This window comes from Somniosus microcephalus, unplaced genomic scaffold, assembly GCF_052327205.1.
Source record: "Somniosus microcephalus isolate GS21.2 unplaced genomic scaffold, FLI_Smic_1.0 unresolved_chr1, whole genome shotgun sequence".
In the NCBI taxonomy this organism is placed as follows: Eukaryota; Metazoa; Chordata; class Chondrichthyes; order Squaliformes; family Somniosidae; genus Somniosus; species Somniosus microcephalus.
In genome coordinates this window covers 102,584,389-102,602,112 of record NW_028225179.1, presented here as the reverse complement: position 1 = coordinate 102,602,112, position 17,724 = coordinate 102,584,389, and the positions used below count along the sequence as shown (strand labels likewise).

Sequence of the window (17,724 nt, the reverse complement as noted above, 5' to 3'; positions counted from 1 at the left end):
GCTTTTACTGTTAGTTTTTATGTTGCCTGAAAGCTTACTCTCATACTCTATTTTCCCCCTCTTAATTAATCCCTTTTTCCACCTTTACTGAATCCTAAACTGCTCCCAATCCTCAGGTTTACTGCTTTTTCTGGACAATTTTTATGTTCTCTCCTTGGATCTTATGCTATCACTAATATCCCTTCTTCGCCATGGTTGAGTCAACTTTAAAAAAAAAAAATTTATGCCAACAATTGTTGATCAAATTCTGCAGTTCATCCATGCGATGTTTAAATGTTTGCCATTGCCTATACACCATCAACCCTTTAAGTAACATTCCCTGATCCATCCTAGCCAACTCGCACCTCATACCATCGTAGTTTCCTTTATTTAAATTTAGGAACCTAGTCTCTGATTCAACTACCTCACTCTCCAACTTAATGAAGAATTCTATCAAAATATGATCGCTCCTCCCCAAGGGGACTCGCTCAACAAGATTGCTAATTAATCCTTTCTCATTACATAATACCCAGTGTAAGATGACTTGATCTCTAGTTGGTTCCTCGACATATTGGTTCTGGAGACTGTCCTGTATATACTCTAGGAATTCCTCCTCCACAGTATTGTTACTAATTTAGTTAGCCCATTCTATATTTTGGTCAAAGTCATCCATGTTAACTGCTGTGCCCTTATTGCACGCATCTCTAATTTCCCATTTAATGCAGTGCCCAACCTCAGCATTACTGTTTGGAGGTCTGTATGCAACTCCCACTAACGTTTTCTGCCCCATGATATTTCTCAGCTATACCCATACAGATTCCAAATTATCAGAACTAATATCCTCCCTCACTATTGTGTTAATCTCCTCTTTAACCAGCAATGCTACCTCACCTCCTTTTCCTTTTTGCCTGTCCTTCCTGAAAATTGAATACCCCTGGATGTTGAACTCCCAGCTTTGGTCACCCGGAGCCACATCTCCATAATCCCAATTGTATCATATCCGTTTGCACTGCTAATTCATCCACCTTATTACGAATGCTCCTCACATTAAGGAACAAAGCCTTCAGGCTAGTTTTTTTTTTAATTATTAGTCCTTTTAGAATTATTATTTACTGTAGCCCTGTTTGATTTACACTCTTGATTTCTCTGCCTTCCACTTCTGCTTTTCTCCTTCCTGTCTTTTGTTTCTATCCTTGCTTCCCATGCACAAGTTTCCAACCCCCTGCCATTTTAGTTTAAACCCTCCCCAACAGCACTAGCAAACACTCCCGCTAGTACATCGGTCCCGGTCCTGCGCAGGTGCAAACCATCCAGTTTGTACTGGTCCCACCTCCCCCAGAACTGGTTCCAATGTCCCAGGAATTTGAATCCCCCCCTTGCACCATTCCTCTAGCCACATATTCATCTGTTATATCCTTCTATTTCTACTCTAAGTAGCACGTGGCACTGGTAGCAATCCTGAGATTGCTACCTTTGGGGTTCTATTTTGTAATTTAACTCCTAACTCCCTATATTCAGCTTTTAGGACCAGGTCCCGTTTTATACCTATATCGTTGGTACTATATGCAACATGACATCTGTCTGTGCACCTTCCCCCTCCAGAATGCCCTGCAGCCACCCGTGACATCCTTGACCCTTGCACGAGGGAGGTTACATACCATCCTGGAGTCTCATTTGCGGCCGCAGAAACGCCTATTATTCCCCTTACAATAGAATCCCCTATCACTATAGCTCTCCCGCTCTTGTTCCTCTCGTCCAGTGCAGCAGTACCACTCATGGTGCCAGGAAGTCGGCTGCTGCTGCTGTCCCCGATACGCCATCTCCCCCAACAGTATCCAAAGCTTTATATCAGTTTGAGAGGGGGATGGCCAAAGGGGTCCCCTACACTACCTGCCTGCACCTACTATTCTGCTTGGTGGTCACCCATTGCCTTCTTGCCTGTGCAACCTTTACCTACGGTGAGACCAACTCATCAAACGTGCTATCCAGGACGTCATCAACATTGTGAGTGCTCCAGTATGTATCCATTCGCAGCTCCAGCGCCGCAATGTGGTCTGCCATTAGCTACAGCTGGATACACTCCCCGCACACATATTCATCAGGGACACAGGAAATGTCTCTGATTTCCCACATAGTGCAAGAAGAGCATGCCACGGGACCGAGCAGTGCTTCCATGACTTACATTTAATTAATATATATTAAATTAAATCAAATCAATACCACTAATTACACTATAATTAAATGATCTACTCAAGGGCCCTTGTCTACTAGCACTCCCTGCTACACAACAGAGACCGTAGAAGCTATAACCACAAAAATTAAGACCTTCTAATCTTTATAAAGAATTAACCTTAGCAGTCAAACTATAGAGTCGTATAAGTAATCTCCAATGAGCTGCTTCCACTTGCCCACGTCACTTTTTGAATCATAACGTGGCTCTGGAATGCCGCCGTCAGCCTGCGAGATTGGTAAGCCTCTGAGGAAAGAAAGCTCGTGAAAGTGATTTTAAATACTCACTGTACTGCCGCTCTCCTGCTGCTCTCAACACCTGCCTCTGAGGAAAAAAGCCCGTGAAAGTGAGTTTAAATACTCATTGTACTGCTGCTCTCATTCTGCTCCCAACACCTGCCTCTGAGGAAAAAAGGCCGTGAAAGTGAGTTTAAATACACACTGCACTGCCGCTTGTTTCACTAACCACCCATCAAGGGTAGAGTTCTGTTCCAAAACCGTGAAAATGCAACCAAGAAAACAATGCTTCTAATATCACTGTTGACCTTGCCTGGCATTGTACACAAGGTCATAACCAAGGGGCAGATTTCCATCTTTACCGCTCTAATGTTAAGCCTCACCTGGGCGGAGCACAGAGTAAAACCAGATGGTGAGGCTCCCACACCATTTTCAGAAATCGCCTGATTTCCCTTCTATTGAACGTTTAGCACCGAGTGTATTATTCCAGTGAGGTGGGTTCGAGGCTTGGGGAAAATTGGACCAAGGCGCTCAGACATCATTCATCTTCATCTATCTATAATTCATGCCTTCTCTCCTTACTGATATAAAGCACTGGTTTTATATAATTCATAGATATATAAAAAGATTTAAGGTAATTTACGAATCAAGTGTAAAGTAAGCTGGAATTGTTTAAATAAAACAAAAGCCCACACACCCCTGCTGTAACAACAGCCGCAGTTTGGGGCAATTTTACTTTAAGTGGCGGGAACCTACGGGGTGGGTGGAATGCTGCTTTTTCTGCTCCCGCACAATATTACTCACCACTGACTTCAGTGTAGAGTACAATTGGGTGCGGTGTAAAACCAGCGTTTCCCCATTCCCGTTAGTTGTTCGGCCAGGCGGGTTAGGTTAAAATTGGCCCATGGGGCCAGAAAGGATTTAATTGCCATGAGATGAACTGCAGTAGTTCATTGTATTGAGGTTCAACAAGCTGAATAGTTTATGGCTCGACTCTCTGCGGTAACGAGGGCATTTCCCGCTCGATTCAGGCAATATATTCATTGTTATCAATTATACAACATAACCCCTGGAGCGCTGTTTTAACCATATGTATAACCGCCCGCCGTGTGTTGTCCATGGCCACATGGCGCAGGCCTTGGACTGTGAGTCAGTTTCGGTGCTGCTCACAGTTCAGGGACAGCCCTTGACGATCAGTGACGGATCTTTACTGCGATTGGACAGTGAGCTCCTGCACTGCCCACTTGTGAGTGAAGCTGGGCTCGGTTCCATTCAAGGTGCTCAGTCTTGCTCTGTCACTGGGAGAGAAGGCGGGCGGACGGACGGATGGGGCGGCATGCTTCTGTCACTTGAACTGAGCTTCTCCTGCTTACAAGCGGCACTGTCTGGTGAGTAGCCGGTTACCGCTGCATTGTTGAATGTCTCCAGGCTCACCCTCTGATCTTAGACTGTAACCGGCAGGCCTGTCGGTAACATTAGGTGTTTCACACAGGGAAACTGGACAGTGAGTGCGGAAGTGAAGCGATGAAGCGGGATTGGAATCTCCATCCTGCTTTTTAGGCTCGCTTCTCCCTTTGCTTGGATTAGATGATGTCCATTACTGTCCAGACAGCCTGACATTACCGCTCAGTTACTGTCACAGCTTCTATGTTCGCTCTGATAAGCAGGAGGGGGACGGACAGTGTGTTCCCGCTAAGCGGCTTGCAGGTACAGAAATGTCAGTATAACTGCGAGCCCAGTCGCAACCTTACCCCCGAGTGACCCAGAGCCCAGCAGCGAGGCTCCTGCAGGAAAGCGGCTCAGTCGGTTCGGGTTTACACCTGTTTCAGTGTAACTCCAGCTGGCGGGAAACTGCATTTTAAAAGCTTCATTCTACCTCCTGGGAACTTGGAAAACATTTTAAACTTTCCAATAAATAGGACAAATCATTAAAAATATAGGGGGAATGCTCACTTTTATCACGGGGGAAACTGGTGCCAGCGACCTGGAACCTCTTTTACACAATTCAATTCGCTTTAGAATGAAGCTTGAAGGTGATCCGTCCAGGTTCGGGTGAAGATTGAGCTCCCAGAGTTAACCTCTCTGTCTCTTTCTCACTGACCTGCTGCATATTTGCAACATTTGCTGTTTGTAGCGGATTCCCACCATGTGCAGTTCCATTCGGGCTCATGTTGACTCTGTGCGATGGTGTAAAGAGGGCGAGAGCGAGTCAGCCGCCCGTTTTCCATCTTTCTCCCCGTTTCCCCCTTCTATTGAGTTCAAAAGCAATAAAAATCCGGAGAGCTGTAAAAGGGGCGGCCGACTGGTTATCGCCCGTTTTACTATCGCACAAAGTCAAGATCGAGCCCACTGACTGTTGGAATTGATCGGCGCCTGCTGCTCACAGCCTGGAGCTGTTCGGGGTGAACACCAGAGGCAGCTTTCAGCACCTGTTACAGCTGCTGTGGAAGATAGAGAGAAAGAAAGACTTGCATTTCTACCGCACCTTTCACCACCTCAGGACATCAGGGGGATGCCGATTTAACAGTAACTTTGAAAATGGAATTGGACACATAGTTATAGAGACAACAAAAATACAGGACTATGGAGAAAGAGCAGGTGAGTGGGACTAATTGGCTCATTGGGCCGAATGGCCTACGTCAGTGCTGTATCATTCCATGATTGGATGGTGTTAAAAAAAAGATCAGTCATGATCAAAATGAATGGCGGAAAAAGGCTAGAGGGGCAGAATGGTCTCCTCCTGTTCCTAATTTAATATTGGTGATATTGGAGGTGAAATGCTGAACATGCTGGTATAGCATTCCATTGCCTGTTATTTTAATGGTGCAGCCTGATTGAAACCAATGGGATATCTGCTGTGTGACAGCAGTGGACAATAACATGTCTGACTAATATTGCCAACAGTAATTTTAGGCAGAAAATGTACAGCGGTACAGCGAGTGATAAGTATCAATGAACAAGTATATTTGTAGCTTTGTCTGAAATTCCTCTTTTCACTATATTAGCAGAGCCTCAATATGTTCACAGCAGATAGACTTACACCGCCACTGAGAGGGAGGTGGGTTGAATTTTCAGATTGCGTAGCTTGTAAACTTTCTATCATCCAGCAGAAACACTGAAAGTGACCAGGCTATGATTGGCCTTTCATTGACGTTAACAAGGCGAGGCTGTATTTGCCATTGAGGTTTGCAGCTGTTCTGAGAAGGTGCAAACACAGGATTGGAGATTGCTGCTGCTTTTAACAGGCAGCTCTTTAATTGCTACTCTTCAGATTCAGTGGGAAAGTTTCTCCCCGGTGCTTTCAATTTGTGTCCCAGTCTTCCTCCAGTTGCAAGTCTTTGCCATTGTCCAGTGTGTTCTTTTCTAATCCAGTTCTGCCCGCAGTTTCTAATGCTGGGAATTAGAGCCTGAGATTCCCTCCCCAGTGTTGGGAGGTGAATTATTTCTCATTGGATAGAATGAGTTTCACTGAACGAGATAAACAGAATAATATGGGAAGGGTTTGGATATCTGGAAAACCTTCCCGTCTCGCTGTGCAGGGTTTTCACTGAGTGACTCCCTGAAACATGTTCCACTTTGCTTTACTGAGACTTTACTTTTTTCAAAGGGTGGTTCTTGGTAAGTCCAATGCCTGGACTTGTGCGGCTATATTTATTATTGGACGAAATGACCACCATCGTGAACAACGTATTTGACCCATGTTTAGTCCGGGTTACACTGACTGTTCCATGCTTAGTCCGGGTTACACTGACAGCCCCTTGTTTAGTCCGGGATACAATGACTGCCCCGCTGTTTAGTCCGGGTTACATCGACTGCCCTCTTGCTTAGTCCGGGTTACACTGACTGACCTCGTGTTTAGTCTGGGTTGCACTGCCTCGGACCTTGCAGATGCGCTGGGTGAGCTCCTGTGTCGGTTAAAATGGTGAGGTGACGGTAGGGGCTCGTGTGGCACTGGACACTTAAGAATCATGCCAGAGAGTTACTGCAGGACTGAAGTAATGTCCCTCAATCATAGATGGGGATCTGTGTGGTCAATCAGGCCGATGTGTTGCCAACGTCTGTTGGACTCATTCCAGGAACTTTCATTACATGACCTCCAGCCCAGTCAACCCGCCTTTTGTCCCCAGCTTCAAAATTGTTATAATTGTGCTTGTTTTGTTGTTATTCTTCTCCCGAGTTTCTTGCAGCGGTGTCCAAGCGATGAATCTTTAATTCCTAGAGAGTCCGGGATAGTTCTGGAGGTCTGGTAAACCTATGCTCCGCCCGTCCAATAGATAAAGTGGTGGAGACAGTATCATTTTTGTGATCCGGCTTCAGTTACATGAAATGAGCGCCACGGCCTTTTGATTTAAAGGCAGTCTGCAGTCCCTTAAAGGGATGGTGCACTTTTCACGAGTGGTTAATGGAGAGCAACTTACTGGAACAGCAGGTTGCATGACATGGTCTGTTGTCCTCCGATTCTCTGGCGCAGTGGTGGAAGCGCTTGTGGAGCAAGTTAGCTCCGGTATTGAGGACCTCGATTCCTCTAATAGGTAATGATAGGCCCGCCAAATTAGTCAGCTGTAATGGCGAGAGGTGGATGAGCAAGCCAATGGCAGCAACATTGGGTATAAAGTGCACGGTACCCAAATCTCTCTTACAGTCTGCACAGCCTTGTACCACTGGAAGTTAGCCGCTACGCTATTAATCCTTTCCTCCCCACTTCCCATGGCTCTCCTCCAATCACACTAGACCCTTCACTACATTCCAGAGTGGAATCTCAGAAGCCCATTAACAGTTCAAAATATTCAGCATTTTAAAAGGTTTAAGTAGTGGAATCCCACAAAATAATAGAAGAAAAATGTCTCCCAAATATTCCAGCATTTTATTTAAGACCAACTGAGGATGCCTTTAATATTTGCTTCCCGATTGGTTCCAGTTTGAGGGCAGGATCAAGAACTAGCGGTAACAATGTGGGCAGAGAGGGAAATGTTGTTGAGGGCCTTGATAACGTTCTTGAACCCCAATTTGCATATATTCAAACTGCTTTTTCCCCTCTTTCACTCAATAAATCTGAGGTCAATTTTAAAGTCGCTACAAGCAGCAGGCTGGGAGCTGATCACTGCGCACACACCAGGGGTGGATTCTGCATTGCTTTGTATCATAATCTGGGTGCATTTCCTCACTGATTCACCAAAGAATCCCCAGGTCAGACGTGGGACTAAAATCTTAAAGTTGCGATTTAGAAATGAGATGAGCTGATGTAATTTATTTCAGCCATCACATTTTTCATTTATTTCGAAAATGGGAATATTCTTGTAATGGATAAGATTTAATATTAAGGCTCATTTTGCCTTCTCTGCAATGGTTTAACACGGGAGTGATGGCAAAATATCCAGTGAACTCTCACTTTTCTGAATAAATTGTTTTTCCCAAGCTGTTTAGCAAACTGACATTTCTAATATTTGATAGGCCAATGATTTTTTTTATTATGTCCCAGAGTCTCACTCTCTGCTATATTACTACACCCTGAACCATGGGAATGCGGATCTGCCGGAGTATAGTATACTGGGACAATTGGATGGCTGTGAAATAGACTATTGTGACAAAAATATGGTAATAACAGTTCCAAGACAGCAATGGATGGCATAAACACTTGAGAAGAGTTACTGGGACGAATACACAATCACTCAAGCTGGTTTTCACGGACTCATCAAGGGACAGGTTGATAGACAGTTGCAGCAGAACAACCAAGCATCAAGTGAGTGTATTCGTTTGGATGAATGCAGCGAACAACAGGGGTCATTTAAACTTGGGGGCTACTGTAACATGAGTGATAGCGAACCACCTGATATATACCCTGCCTGATTTTCCCTTCCACTGATTTCAATACAAATGAACATAAGGCAAGGTGTATAATGTAGAATTAATTGGATATCAACCATTTTACACCGTCTCTGGAAGGTAACATTTACCCCAATGAATGATATTGATCATACTGGGGGTGAAATTCAGTGTTGGTGGGTGTAAAATGGACAGTAGCAGCGAGACCACCCTTCATACATGCTGCATGATTTTCCTTTCCAGTCACTTCACAGTAAAATGGACGGGTTGTATAAAAGGCGGTTTTTCCGCTGCCAGCCGTTCAGCAGCCCTGCTTAAGTTGATTTCACATTCATCACCAGATACTACCCAGGCGCCTGTGAATCAGCTATTGTTTTACACCTCGATCGATAAAGAAAATGAGATCAGGTTGAAAACGAGCGAAATATGGGCGCCTGTGAATCAGCTGTCGTTTTAAACCTAATCGATTTTCTGAAAATCGGACAAGGTGTTCTTTTTTGGTGCAAACTATAAACCAATAAACCGTAACTAAAGCAGAGCATTAAAGGAAACTTAACAACTTAAATTAAAATTTGGATACCGAGGGGTGAAGATGCACTCCAGTCCCTGTGGCGCCCATCGGTCGCGGAAGGTCACAAGCATGCCGATATATTCGATATATACATGGAACACAGACTCCTCCAGGCTCGGACATAGTATAAAGTGGGCGGCAGATTCAGCATTGGTCAAAATCCACCTGGTGATAACAGTTAAAAATCCGCCTCTTCCCACCACCACCAGTGTTTATTGAATGATTTTTTTTTGTTACATTTAATTAATGATATTTGTAATATTATATTTCTTTAATTATTTTGCTTGTATTTTACATGTAACTAATCATATTATGTTTACTAAGGTAATTTTTAACTCCAGCAAAAAAGTAAACTGGCAAATGTTGGACAGACTTCCCATTCTACACCTTGCTCAGATTCCCTTTCAAATGGGTGGGGTTTATAACAGGCCACTGGCCCGATATTGACCGCTTTACCCTATGACTGCAATTTAAAATTAACCCCCCCATGCATGGTAATATTACTTTTAATAAATTATATTAGTAACACATTTATTGAATGACATTGGAACGGACACATTTATTGAATCATGTTGGCAATATTGTGTTTATTCAATTATGTTGCCAATATTAAATTGAAGGATAATTATTCATATCATTGCATTTGTTCTGTGATATTGGAGAGCACATATTTTATATGTAATGTAGATGTGTAAGTTTAAGGCTCCAATGCCCTCTTATATCCTGCAGGTGTCTTATCAGAAAAGCATCATGCACTGCTCGCAGTTTTCTATTCATTAGGACTAAATTTTATATTTGGGCAAAAGTGTAAGATGAGCGATATCGAACTGACTACCCAAGATACTCCCTATCTGATTTTCACTTCCGTTGACCTCAATGGATATGGAAATTATGTGGGGTGCAAATTGGGCGGCCGATCCACTATCGCCCATTTTACACTCTCACCCAAAGTCAAAATTACCTCCATGGAGACAAGTCCGTTGTAACAAGGTTGGAGGAAAGGGAATGTTAGCCTCTGCTGTGCAAACATAATTCAGTCCCCAATTTAATGTCATGCATTCTGGCATGTATTCTGGCAGCATTGGCTAATATTCTGGCATTTTATTTATAGTTAAGTAACAACATTGCTAGAAAATAGTGAATGTGAGAAGTAGATTTGGTTTATACTCGGGAGTTTTCCAGGCTGAAGAGTTGGGCAACAAAAAACTGTGGCATTACAGCGCCACCCGGAGTGAGGGTGCAAATGCAAAATGCTGACTTTACATCGGCAACTCCCATTTCAAATATTGACATATAGAATCATAGAATAATACAACACAGAAAGAGGCCATTCGCCCATCGTGGCTGTGCCGAGTCATTGAAAGCTAACCAATTAGACCCACTCTCCTGCCATTTCCCCATAGCACTGCAACGTTTCTCCTTCAAGTATTTATTCAATTCCCTTTTGAAAGTCACTATTGAATCTGCTTCCAGCGCCCTCTCAGGTAATTCATTCCAGATCACAACAACCCACCACGTCAAAAAAATCCTCATATCGCCTCTGGTACTTTTTCCAATTACCTTAAATCTGTGTCATCTGGTTACCGACCTCCTTATTCACTCTATCCAAGTCCTTCATCATATGGAACATGATTTCAGAGGAATTAATAATGGGAAAAAGTTGGTTAAAATGTGACACCAGGAAGTAAGAACATAAGAAATAGAACCAGGAACAGGCCGTTCAGCCTCACGAGCCTGCTCTGCCATTTAATGAGATCATGGCTGATCCGATTTTGGCCTCAACTCCACCTTCCTGCTCGCTCCCCATAACCCTTGACTCACCTGTTGCTCAAAAACCTGTCTATCTCCGCCTTGAATATATTCAATGACTCCGCTTCCACAGCTCTCTGGAGTAAAAAATTCCAAAGATTCACAACCTCTGAGAGAAGAAATTCCTCCTCATCTCCGTCTTAAATGGGCGACCCGTAATTCTGAGACTGTGCCCCCTCCATCTAGATTCCCCCACGAGGGAAACATCCTCTCAGCATCAACCCGTTCCAAACCCTTCAGAACCTTATATGTTTCAATAAGATTACCTCTCATTCTTCAAAACTCCAATGAGTATAGGCCCAACCTGCTCAACCTTTCCTCATAAGACAACACTTCCATTCCAGGAATCACCTAGTGAACCTTCTCTAAACTGCCTCTAATAGTTAAATACCAACATTTATTCAATTTGGGAAGCAGAGAAGTAGATTTGCTTGTAGCACGGCAGTCTCTTTGGGAAATGCAAAGCTAAGTCCGACAGTGCCAACACTGGTGGGAGGGTGTAATTACAGCATGACCAGCTTACGGTGACAGCTTCCTTATAAAGGTGGACGTAGGAATTTCTAAAGGGAATTTTTAACACAATTGTAATAGAAATACGACAACAGGAATTATGCTTTTGTGGGTTGGAATTGCACACAGATGTAAGATTTTTAAATATTCTACTCAATTTCCTGTGGTGTTGCATACATGAGGGGTAATTTTAACTTTTGGTGACAGTGTAAAATGCGCGATATTGGATCGGTCATGGTGAATTGACAGCCCATTTTACATCATTGAAGTTAATAGAAACACAATGGGTGGAGTGTAAAACGGGCTGCTGATTCGCTATGAGTCCATTTCGCACTACTGGCAAAGACCAATTTCACCTCGTCTGTATTTTGCTCAATGGGCCATTCAGTATAACATCAGGGACATTGATGTTGACTTACAGAAGACATTGGTTAGGACACTGTTGGGGTTGTTCATGCAGTTCTGAGCACCTAATATAGCAAGAATATTATAGAAGGCAACTGCTGCTTAATTTTCGTGCCAATTGTTCTCTTTCTGTGCTGGGAATTCTATGTCCCTGTGTGATGAACCTTGTTTTAGGCACTAAACTCCATTTTTACCGTTAGTAATGGAAAGATTAACTAAACAATAACTGAAATTCTCAGATTGGTGTGAAAAGTTGCGTAATTATGTAGCTATTGAACAATTCAATTACTGTTCTAGGTACTCACTACATTCAAGGACTGTTTGGCTGTGAGCTGAATGATGGCAATCCTAGTGTAGGGGTTTTGAAGTTGGCTTATGATGAAAGATAAACATTTAGTTTTGATATAGACAAATTTGTTTGGACTGTACATGATCCAGTAGCTCAGACCTTCAAAGTGAAATGGGATAAGGATACAAAGGTGAAACTTTATTTCAAGAGCTTGTTAGAGAAGGACTGTGTGGATTTATGGAGGACATACTATTCAATTGGAAACGCATCAGTAACCAGACAAGGTAAGTTCAGAACAACCTGGGGGTAATTTTAAAGTGTGGCGGCAGTGTAGAACTGGCGATATTGGATAAGCTTCCGTTATACACTCTCCCCATTCGCCTTTAACAGGCGACTGATCTGATATCACCTGTTTTACACGAGTGGCAAAAGTTAAAATGACTTCATTCATGCTATTGTGATATGTGCGACTTTTAGTGAAGTTGAAAATAACTGTCGTTCTATCATGTAGTTTCCCCTGAGGTCTCAGTTATTGCCAGGGCTGCTGATCGTTGGTTTCTCCATTGCATTGTGACTGGATTTCACCCGCAGTCCATCAGCGTGACCTGGTTGAAGAATGGAGAACATGCCCCGCAGACCAAATCTACTGGGTTATTACCCAATGAAGATGGGATCTATCAACTGACGACAACCCTTGAATTTGATCCGTATAATGGGAAACAATACTCCTGTCATATTGAGTGCAGCAGCTTGCCGGGTGAGAAGACAGTCTCCTGGGGTAAGGACATGAGCAGCGATACTGAACAATCCAACACTGACCCATACAGAGAAAGAGAGCAGAAAGCGATCAATGAAATGAATGACTGAACCAAATTGCACATTACCACCCTGCTTTTCTATTCTATTCCTCTAGAAATGAACTGGAAATTCTCTGTCCTGGTGATTTTTATTTGTAATTATTGTTCTTCTGTGCTGTTGCTGATGGACAAGAACAGGAAAATTGAAATCTTCCACTCACAGTAACTGTCATTTCTTGGCCGTCACTTTTCTCTGTCTTGATCTTTCTCTCTGTTACTTTATAGATCAGACAACACTTTTGTTATCTCTGTACATCAGACTGTCTGTGACTATTCCTCATTCTTTCTCTCCCTTTTAGTCCATTTCTGTTATCTTCTGACTTCCATAATTTGCACCCACCCACCTTGTGTGCTTCTCACACACTCGCTTTCTCTATATATCTTTCCCATTGTTTCTTACTGTCTATCTCCATTCTGCACCCACACCCCACAAACACCGCACAGTCTCAGAGTTAGATAGCAAATGAATCCCTGTTCACAGACTATCTGGGTTAGAGAATGGATTCATCTACATTCACCATCCACTTTCAGACATCAGACTCTTTATTTGCCCGACTTGCTGTTACTTCATTGTTGTTCCTTTTCAATGTGGTGATGGGGCTGCTCGGTTTCTGAGCTGGAACTTTTGCTCTGTGCTGAGCTATTTCCCCCTTAGCCTCAGTGTGCATTTGTTTCTCTTGTCTCTTTGTTCTGGTGGGGAATGAGTGGACGGGTCACTTTGGGATATTAGAGGAGGTGAGGGGAAGTGTTGTGAGGAATGTCATTAAAATGTAATGCAGTGGGGGAGGGATGATAAAATAATGTGGCCTGGCGGCAAGGGTGAGTCTGAGACTGGGCTACGGAGGCGTGGTTGTGCTGAGCTTCACTGGGGGCTGCAGGCAGGGAAGGTGGGCACGGTGGGCTTGGCCCAGAAAGCAAGATTCTGCAGCAAAATTGGAGGTTGGGATAGCTGGGTGGGATCTCCAGGAAATCAGCCTAGGCATTGCTGTTGGTGAATAATAGGGTCACCAAATGTCTCCAGGGGACCCTCCTGCTATTGGTTTAGTCACAGCGGGGTAGATTTCCAACCTGCTGCCCAGGTGTAAAACAGGAGTTGCCTCCAGTGGGAATGAAAAGCGGGCAGTTTCTATGACAGGTGACTGATCCACAGCAGCAGGTTCACACCTGAGTGGCACGGTGTCAATCTACCACAAATTGTTCAAAAAATAACGGTGCTGCTCATTCAGGTCTCTCCATGGAATGGTGCCTCCTTCAGGGGTAGAGGTAGGATTATGTTTATTATCTGGAAATATATTTCTGACTGGATACTGCGCTGATCCTTTGCTGAGGGCAATTTCCAGATGTTGTGGCCCAACCTGTGCAGGACCCAGTTGTTTAACACAATCCCTTTAATTAGTCAATTGGTTCAATAATGTCAGTTTGATAAGCTGAATATTCATCATTTCATATTATCATATCTGTCTCTCTCTCTGTGTCTCTCTGTCTGTCTCTCTGTTTGTCTCTTTGTCTGTCTCTCTGTCTGTCTCTCTTTCTGCTTTACTCTCTCTCTCTGACTCTCTCTCTTTCTCAGTCTGTCTCTCTGTCTGTCTGTCTCGCTGTCTGTTTCTCTCGCTGTCTGTCTGACTGTTTGTCTGTCTCTCTGTCTCTCTCTGTCTCTTTGTCTGTCTGTCTGTCCATCTCTCTGTCTGTCTCTCCCTTCCTCCCTCCCTCTCTCTTTCTCTCTATCTGGGTTTCTATCTCTATATCTATCTATCTCGCGATTTCTATCTGAATATTTTGAAAATGATGAGTGTGGTCAAGGTTCCAAAGCTGCTGCCCCAATCTAACATTACATTAGGTGACAGATTGAAAATGATAGGGTGCCACCTATTGTTGAACGATACCACAAAGCTGCCCTTGCAGTATATTGCGAGTTCGCAATAAAGGAACGGAGTCTGTATGCAGTTATAGACTCTGGCCATTGAGAGTCACTGCGGAGCAGTCAGGGTTTTGGAGAAAGCAGCTATGTTGCTATCGTTAAGTAAAAGAAGGTAAACATTTAACTATCTGAATTAAATGTAAACTTTTATGTAGATAGCTTGCTTACTTACAAGTCACATGAGCGGCAGCCTTGCAGCTTGACCCTGCTCCCATCACACGGAGCTGTGGGGACGGTCAGAAGCTCGATTCCCCAGCCCTGGGAGCTCGCAAAACGACATCATCTATTTAACTGCCATTACTTACCCCTCATATTGCCCCATTCACCAGGCCCGCAGACACAGGCCTCTGCCACATTCTTACCTGGCTCCGTCACCCAGCGATCCATGGGGGGTTGTGGCAGAAGCATAAAGTTAGCTTCCCCCTGCCTCGCTGGGCACCACGACCACAAACCTTTTCCATTGGCCTCCCAGCAGCACATCCATATTGCTGGCCCAGCCCCGATCAGTCTAGAAACCATGCTTCACTCTTCACAGCTATTGCTACTTCCCGCATCAGCCCCAAGTCACCTTTACAGCCAGCACACCTCTCGTTGCCTACAACATGTGTTTTTTCACAAAAAGTGAACTTTGTGGTTTTAAGGAAACCTGGCTCCACCTGAATGAATTAATATATTGTGCACTATACGGTGTGGGGATACTGTCCATAGAAAACAGTGCATCATCCTACTTACCTTGAGCAGGCCCATAGGTTTCCACAGATTATATATAAAACTCTCAATCTGCACATATAATTATACAAAAAGAAAATACTGCAGATGCTGGAAATCTGAAATAATAATAGAAAATGCTGGAGACACTCAGCAGGTCAGGCAGCATCTGTGAAGAGAGAAACAGATTTAACGTTTCTGGTCGATGACCTTTCGTCAGAACTGGAAAAAAGCATGAAATGACAACACATTTTAAAGCAAGATTAGGGGCTGGGAAATGGGGAGGGGATGAAAGAACAAAAGGGAAGATCTGTGATAGGGAAAAAGGCAGGAGAATTAAAGAGACATTCAGAGATATTCAAGGCAGAAGGAGATGGTAATGGGACAGGTTAGGAAACAAAGGATGGCTCTAGATGAAGTGTGAATTTCGCTGGCAGAATGAAAGACAGCTGCCATGTGGGAGAGAAGAACATAAGGCACAAACAAAAAGTGCGGATAACAAATTTATGTATATATGATAGGGGCCGAGGTTATGATCTGAAATTGTTGAACTTTATGTTGAGTCCAGAGGGCTGTAAATTGCCTAATCGAAAGATGAGTTGCTGTTCCTCATGCTTACACTGAGCTTCCATGTAGAATGCAAGAGGCCGAGGATGGTGAGGTCTGAGTGGGAGTGTAGTGGTGAATTAAAGTGACAAGCGACTGGAAGCTCAGGGATCCACTTACGCACTGAACAGAGGAGTTCCGCAAAGCGGTCACCCAATCTGCATTTGGTCTCCCCAATGTAGAGGAGACCACATCGTGAGCAATGAATACAGTATAGTAAATTGTAAGAAGAACATGTAACTCGCTGTATCACCTGGAAGGGGTGTTTGGGGCCCTGGACAGTGGGAAGGGGGGAGGTAAAAGCGCAGGTGTTGCTTCTCCTGTGCTTGCACGGGAAGGTGCCGGGTGAAGGGGAAGGTGTGCTAGGGGTGATAGAGGACTGGGCTAGAGTGTAGCAGAGGCAGCGGTCCCTACGGAATGCTGAAAGGGGAAGTGAGAGGAAGATGTGTTTGGTGGTGGGATCAAGCTGGACATGGCGGAAATGGCGGAGGATGATCCGTTGAATGTGGAGGCTGGTGTGGTGAAAGGTGAGGACAAGGGGAACCCTATCATGGTACCGGGAGGAAGGAGCAGGGTTGAGGGCAGAAGTGCAGGAGATAGAATGGATACGGTAGAGGGCCGTGTGAATCACTGTAAAGGGGAATCCTTGGTTGAGGAAAAAGGACAACATTTCGGAAGCACTGGTATGGAAGGTGACTTCGTTGGAGCAGATGCGGCGGAGAGGAAGAAACTGGGAGAATGGAATAGAGTCCTTACAGGAGGCGGGTGGGAGGAAGTGTAGTCCAGGTAGCTGTGGGAGTCAGTGGGCTTGTAGTGAATATTTTTCAATAACCTATCCCCAGAAATGGAGATGGAGAAGTCGAGGAAAGGAAGGGACGTGTCAGAGATGGACCATGGTAAGGTGAGGGAAGGGTGGAAATTGGAAGCAAAGTGAATGAAATTATCTAGTTCAGGGCGAGAGCAGGAAACGGCACCAATACAGTCATCAATCTACCAGAACAACAGGTGAGGGAGGGGACCTGAGTAGGACTGGAACAAAGAGTGGTCCACATATCCCACGAACAGGCAGGCATAGCTAGGACCCATGCGTGTTCCCATAGCAACACCTTTGATTTAGAGGAAATGAGTGGAGTCAAAGGAGAAGTTGTTCAATGTGAGAACAAGTTCAGCCAGGTGGAGGAGGATTGTGGTGGATGGGGACTGGTTGGGCCTCTGTTCAAGGAAGAGACAGAGCGTCCTCAGGCCATCCTGGTGGGGGATGGAGGTGTAGAGGCATTGTACATCCATAGTGAAAAGGAGGCGGTTGGGGTCATGTTACTGGAAAATGTTAAAGTGGCGGAGGGCATTGGAAGAGTCGCGGATGTAGCTTGGAAGAGACTGGACAAGGGGAGGAAATTATACAACCCTTGCTAATAATTTTCAGATGGAACAGTAGAGAAAGACAAGCATGTGGGCTGATTGTCGTGTGTGTACTGGTATCGTTGGCTTCTGTTATAGTTGTAACCTATATGTGGAGGAGAAAACCATGAGGTAAGGCGAGGGAATAAGGTTACACACTTGTTTGTAAAAGTATGACACAGCGGCTTTGCAGAAATTCTTTTGTTATGAAGAAAGAAAAAGAAAAACTTGCATTTATATCGCGTGCATTTCACGACCTCAGGACGTCCCATAGCGCTTTACAGCCAATGAAGTGCTATCTTTATAAGTGTAGTCACTGTTGCAATGTAGGAAACGAGGCAGCCAAGTTGCGCACAGGGATTTTTACATCCACCTGAGAGGGCAG

The 17,724-nt window shown here is 44.3% G+C and overlaps 1 pseudogene; it reads left to right on the top strand.

Moving 5' to 3' along the window:
• Positions 1-6,011: 6,011 nt before the first annotated feature.
• LOC147095668 (class I histocompatibility antigen, F10 alpha chain-like) lies at positions 6,012-17,470 on the top strand (annotated as a pseudogene).
• Positions 17,471-17,724: the final 254 nt, after the last annotated feature.